The following is a 6,712-nucleotide window of genomic DNA, read 5'->3' as shown; positions in this document are numbered from 1 at the left end:
GAATGCCATAATTTGCATAAAATTCACGCATTGCCTTCGACCAAAATTCCGTTCCATTATCTGTTCGTATGGCTTTAATTGAACACCTGAATCGCGTTTGCACCAGTTTGTAAAATTCATACAGTTTTCTCTGAATTTCTGATTTCTCCTGCATTAGATAAATCCATGTCGGTCTACTATGATCATCAACGATGGTGAGAAAGTAATGTGCATCGAATAGAGATGGAGTATTATAGGGCCCCCAAATATCAGAATGTATTAGATCGAAACAATACTTTTATCTGCTGGTACTCAAAGGAAATATAGTTATAGTCTTCTTAGCCTGAAAACATATCTCGCAAGCTTTATTCTCTTGATTAACTTGTTTTATTTCAGGAATAAAAGATAACGCTTTTCTTGCTGGGTGTCCCAATCTTCTGTGCCACTTCTCGTATTCTCCTTTCCTGACTGCGCTCAAGGCCGAGGAAGATACCACAAACCCGAAGAAGTAGAGACCCCTCTTGTAATTTACACGCTCCAATCAGCCTCCTCGATGCCAGGTCCTGCCTTACACAAAAGTTTGCAAATAATGAGACCGAACAATTTAAATCCTCTGCCAGCCTCCGAACAGAAATCAAGTTGCAGGTAAATTCTGGCACATAAAGCACATCCTTCGGCATAATATCCGGCCCCGATTGCACTCGACCAATTCGTTTAGCATTCACAGATCTCCCGACCGACACCCAAATTGGATGCGGATGTTCTATCGGCTTGGAATCCAGAAGATGGCTCAATGTCCCGGTTAAATGCAGCGATGCTCCTGTGTCAATGATCCGGTTGGAGCTTTCGATAGATAAATTAGAATACATACGAGAGGATTGGTGTGGGTTGGCACGACCCTGCCTTATCAGTGCTAAGAGCTGCTGCACTTGTGTCCTTTGTCAGAGCCGCTGCTGCTCCCCCCTTCCACTAGGATCCGGATGGACCCGAAGGACTGTCATGCGCCAAATGAACTGCGGAGAGAAATCCGGGATATTCACTCCCTAATACATGATACTTAATTTAAATACAAAATAATTAAAAAATAGAAACAATAGAAGGAAGAAAAAAAAAACCGCAAAACTTCAAAAATGTATAGGCAAGGGGGTGATGGTGGCATTGCCGACGGCTGCCATTGGCCTTGGTGAAGTCACCGGTGGTTCCAAGAGCCACTGACAACCCCGACGGGAAAGTGGCTGCAGCCAGCGAGGCTTAAAAGCGAATTAACCAGCAATGGTTCAAGACAATATGCAAAGGTCTAGAACGAAAATAAAAAAAGAACAATAGGTTGAGAATTAAAACCAACTATTTTTCTCTCAATAATACATCTCGTATTGCTCTCTTCAAAGTAAATGAGAATATTCTAATTAATCTTTCTCTAGTCATTCCAAAGTCATTTTTCTCAGTATTGTCATCTTTCTTGGAAGGTCTAGTCTCTTTCTAACCTGTCACTTTAATTGCAGTTAATTGTGTGTGGGGGCCAAAGTTTGAAAAATAAACCAAATTCTGAAGCTTAACCGCGAAGATTCAAAGATTATCCACTAAATATTATTATCTTATGTGCCGACGGTCTTCTTTAGGGCCAACTGCCAACACTAGAGCTGGTGGTCTATTCGTTTCGGTTAGGTGGTCACGGTGGGAGATAATTTAATGGATAAAACTGTTTTAAATGAAACAAACCGGTGTGACTTTCAATTTACCGAAATCGAACCTTTTCACTTGATAGTTACTAATAAATTTTACTTTAATAAAAAACTCGAAGATACATAATACGTAAGATCATAGGCAAAACAATCCTCCTTAGTCCTTAAAAACACAGAGACAAATAAGAATTATGAATAGAACTCGTATGTTCAGTCCGACTATTCATATTCATATTCATAAAACAATGAAATTGGGCCCATCCCCTCCACAGGGAGAGTGGGATAGTTTTGCTCACTCTCACTCTCTTTTTTCCCATTTTAATATATTTTTCCAAAATTTTTTGATATTTTTTTATTTTAATTTATTTATACAAGCCCTTTTTTTCCTTCTATGTTTGCACCGCCTAATATCCAAAAGTTAAGTGGATCCGAATAATCTAAATTCTAGCGAGGCCGGCATAATAAAGGACAAATCTCTTACCATTGTTGATTTTATGCAATTATAAAAACTTGCAATTGAGACCTTAAAGAATAGAAATAAACGCCGAATCAACTAAAACATGCTATGATGGTGGCCTATTTCTTTAGGGGAACAACCAGATCACCTAAAATCAACCACTTTGTAAAAAATCTATTTTAATTTATCACAAATTTAAGTATTTTCTTTTTATTTAATGTGGGATCTTTGAACTGCTTTTATTTTTTCTATGAAATGCAAAGTTCACTGATTACAATATACTTTTAATGCAAATCAAACCGTGTTGCAAGTAAAGTTCGTACACTTAAAACTAGCAATCTACTTAAGATTATTATATGGTGATCATCATTTTCTAATACAAATATTGAGAATTCAGTTTAAGATTAACACGGAGAAATATCAGCTTTTATATCACAAAAAATACTAATTTCTTTTGGAGAATTTGGATAATTTACTATGAATCGAAAATTCATAAGTGTTAAGCTTAAATAGTTTTACCATCAATTTCAATTATATTCTATACTGGTAGCTATCATGATAAACCAAACATAATTGATGAAAAATTTTCCCAACCAGCGGCAATGCGCTGGGTAGTACCCTAGTTATATATCGAAAGAAGGTTTTTCATGTCCATTAAATAAATCCGCCCCATAATGAGGACATTATTTTACTCTCTTTTTTTTTTTGTAGAGGTAGTGTGTAAAAATGAGAATTATGCATGACACAGCCGTTGTGTGAACTAAAAAGTAAAAATAATGCGAAAGAGGAATATATAAGTCCCACTAAGAAAGATCGATTCAGAATCTCTTGACTTTGAGTCTGTGATTTTATCTCATTACCTTAAGACCTGTTCCTTTAAGGAGAACATTATTGAATTGACAATGGTCAATTGATGCAGCTGTCCAAGACCAAGATGGAATCTAAACTAGATCGACTTGTATTGACAACGCTATGTTGTTCAAGATGGTATTAAACTCGATCAAATTTAATTAAAATGTTTTTATTAACGAAGACTGAGCAGACTTGATACGAGATTAACCCCTATGTTAATGGAAGTTGATTAAGAGGTTAATGATAGTTGTTTCTTTTTCTTATTTTGGCTACGAATGGTAGTTTCTTTCTTTGCTTAATGCAGGGTAGTTTATTTATTTGCTTGAGAGGGCTTAAGGTATTATGGGGAAATTATGCAGTTTGTAGTGTCAATCAATAATCACACATGTGAAAGTGGATTGAGAAATTTTATATATTACAGCTGCATTTTTTATATTTGTTAATTATTGATTGAGTTTTATATACAATAACAAGACTTTAATATTTATGGAATACCTATTATAGATATTTAAAGTAGGCTCCTCAAGCATATGCGATGAGGAGCCTCCATTCGTGCGATCGGAGTCTGCCACGTAGAATTTTTGAGCAATTCTTTAACTCTTGATTGAGTATCTTTTCATCTATCTTCTTTAATTTAATAACCCATCGAAAGTAATTAATAAAAAAATTAAAGAATGTGAAGGATGAGCATAAGTTTATTGCTATTGTAGTGGTAGAAACATGATTATTTGTGTCAATTGTCTTATATTCAAAACTTTCCATCCAACTTTTTATTATTTTTATTATGCTTTTTTATAGTTTAGTTTTCAAAATAAAACATTTTTAAAGTGGGCTTTAATTTTGCCTACGTGATAATTTATCAGTGATTGTAAATTAATTAAATCATTTAAAAAGTAAAAGAAAAATGAAAAATGAAAAAAAAATTAATTAATTAAATCTTAAAAAAAATAACGCCGATGGGTTGGATGGTCGTTGAGAGGGTAAAAGAATCGGTGGCTCCCCTTTCTGGGCCCATGCAAAGTGACACACATATCATATGTTCAATATGTTATATGGATATCGAACTTTTAAGATCAAATTTGCAAATACGTAACTCCTGTTACTACAAAATGTACAAATTGTCATATTTTTATAATATTGATACACGAAATATGTATTATTTAATATAACTATTTATATAGAAAGTTGTATTGGATTTAACATTATATAGTGTATTGATTCTGAATAAATTTGTATGAAAAATAAATAACCTACAAATGCATTACAAATAAATTTAAAATTTCTATTAAAAAGAGTAAATTATAACAATAACAAATATATATTCTCAATTAATGTTCCATCTACTAATATATAATACTATACATAAACCATAAACATAATAAGTCATAAAAATATAAAACTTTTATTAGTTTATGTACGATAAATTAATAAAAAAATCACAAAGGCCCGCGCTCTAATTTTCTTTTAAACTGTGCTATGATCTCAACACCCCACGAGTTTTCTGCCTTAAATTAGGTTGAACCAACTAACTAAACCAGATTAAAAAGGCCTGGAACAATCCCATTTCGCCACGTCTCACTGCCTCAGCATTAGATTCTTTACACTTGGACCTTTCTGCTGGTGGCATAGACCACAGAGGACACGTAATAGATACTCGAGGGACCCACCCCAAGCACCTGAAGGAAAAAGGCCGATATTGTGCAAAGGAAAAGGTCCCTCATGATAAGGTTTGGGACGAAATCTTATATTTGAGTTTCGATCAAAAAATTTACCATTGCAAGAGTTTTATTTTTAACTAGAGGTGTATACCCACATTGTATGCAAAAATAATATATGAGCCGGACTCTTCTTTCTACCGAATTTGGGCTTTAACTATTTCGAGGAGGGCTTTTCTCTTCCACACTCAGACGAGGAGTGTCAATTGCTATAAGCCGGACTTCCACTTCCAAACTCGACTTCTCCGATGTGATGTGAGTCCTCACACACGAGTGTGTGCACACTCCTATGATGATTACCGTGGGGTTTGATACCATGCTAAGTTTCTACCAAACTTTTATGGACTCACACTTAACTTTAATTTAAAAGCTCGAGAGTGAAACTGTGAAATCCATAAACCCTCTATTTTTCTCTTTCTTTGCCGGATGTGGATATCCCTGTTCTCAACAAAACTGAAAGTTAAAATAGCCATGATGATACTTCAATATATATTTTTGAAAATTCTTTTAGTTAAACTAAGGACGGATTACTTAAATAGAAGACGAGAACAACTAAAGATGAAAAATAAAGTCACTGGATAAATTCACCATAAAAAAACTGACAAATAGAAAGTATCCTTCTAAAATATAGAAGAGCACGATGGAAACGTTTGAAGGAAAGAGAGCTTGAGAGAAAAAATAAGGTGATGAGTGGAAGAGCGAAGTTAGTGAGTAGTTATTAATATTAAATTTAGTGTTATATCTATAATTTGATGGTTTATTTCGACTTTCAAGTATGTCGTGATTTACACTTAAAAGGAAAATGCCCTTTTACGTGTGTGGCCATGGACAGAGTGGCCCACGGACTGTCTACGTGGCCGAATCTTATCAGCACAGCGTTGCTTGACTTCTCACGCGCAGAACTAAACCAACTCTGAGCTGACAGGAGTGCAGCACGGCGCCACCTGTCGCCCGACCACCCCTTCACCCGATTTCTAGGGGCTTTCTTGTCGAGGTTCGTTGCATGACAGGGAGAGATTTCCTTCTGTCGGCGGTCGTTGGGCGGTGGTGGGGTTAATCAATTTGCTTAAACAAGTTGTTAAGGAATAATCCAGTGGTCCTTCAGTTAATCTGCATTGCCCTACAAACGTGAAAATTATCACTAGGGAAAGAAATCCGTTGGTCTTCCTAGCTGCCTTGATATAGTAATTGAAAATCTTATTCGATCAACTTGCGCATATTGAAAAGTTAATTGGACCACAAGTACATGACTTTCCCGTGATAAAATTGGTAGGCTCGACCATGCTGGCTCTCAATGCTCGACTGATTCTGATAACTTGAAAAATGGGGGAGTCGCGGGGGACTCCTGAAAGAGATTTGAATAAGTGATTTAGGCGTACTTATAGAGATTGTACAAAACTCTATCTGTATATAGACTCACATTTGATTTTGAATTTGTCATTGCAAACGGATATATTATCTAATCTATCAAAAGGATATATCTAAGAAAAAATTTTATAGTTAGATCTATTAAGAAAAGATATATAGTATCATAATATTTGAGAGATGGCATTGAGAATATTCTTTGAGAGGTATCATGCAAGTATTTTGTTACCGTATTGAAAATTTGATCACGAGTTGAGGTGCCCGCAGACAGTTAATTCAGATTGATAACTTGAGGCCCCATCAACATGGCCTTTCACCGCTTTATGAAAATTGACCTCTCATACCAATATGGCTTGATTTAAGCAGTTCGACTCTTGTTTCGTTTAAGTAAGATTTCAGGTTCGAGTTCTTGTTAATACAGAAAATTAATGCTGGAAGAGCTTTACACCCTAATGGACTGACTCGGCTTGACTGAATTAATCGGATTCCAATTAAACTTTCAGATACCAAGATTTACACCGAAAAAATATACCTCTTATAAGGTAATGGATCATAATAAAACAAATAATACGTACGTGCAAGATGGGCTACTCATCAACAGGATATTCCAAAGGGAACAAAAGTTTTGTAGAATCCCCATTGAACGGGAAAAGTTTGCCCTC

The 6,712-nt window shown here is 35.4% G+C and overlaps 1 long non-coding RNA gene across 1 annotated transcript; it reads right to left on the bottom strand.

Annotated features, from left to right (window-relative positions):
• Positions 1-235: 235 nt before the first annotated feature.
• LOC116214933 lies at positions 236-1,376 on the bottom strand. Its single transcript, XR_004158376.1, has 2 exons — positions 1,095-1,376; positions 236-992 (listed from the first exon to the last, which is right to left on the bottom strand). It is a non-coding gene; the product is annotated as an uncharacterized LOC116214933 (long non-coding RNA).
• Positions 1,377-6,712: the final 5,336 nt, after the last annotated feature.

This window comes from Punica granatum, chromosome 7, assembly GCF_007655135.1.
Source record: "Punica granatum isolate Tunisia-2019 chromosome 7, ASM765513v2, whole genome shotgun sequence".
NCBI lineage: Eukaryota > Viridiplantae > Streptophyta > Magnoliopsida > Myrtales > Lythraceae > Punica > Punica granatum.
The sequence above is the reverse complement of the archived record's forward strand: the minus strand, read 5'-3'. Positions and strand labels throughout refer to the sequence as shown.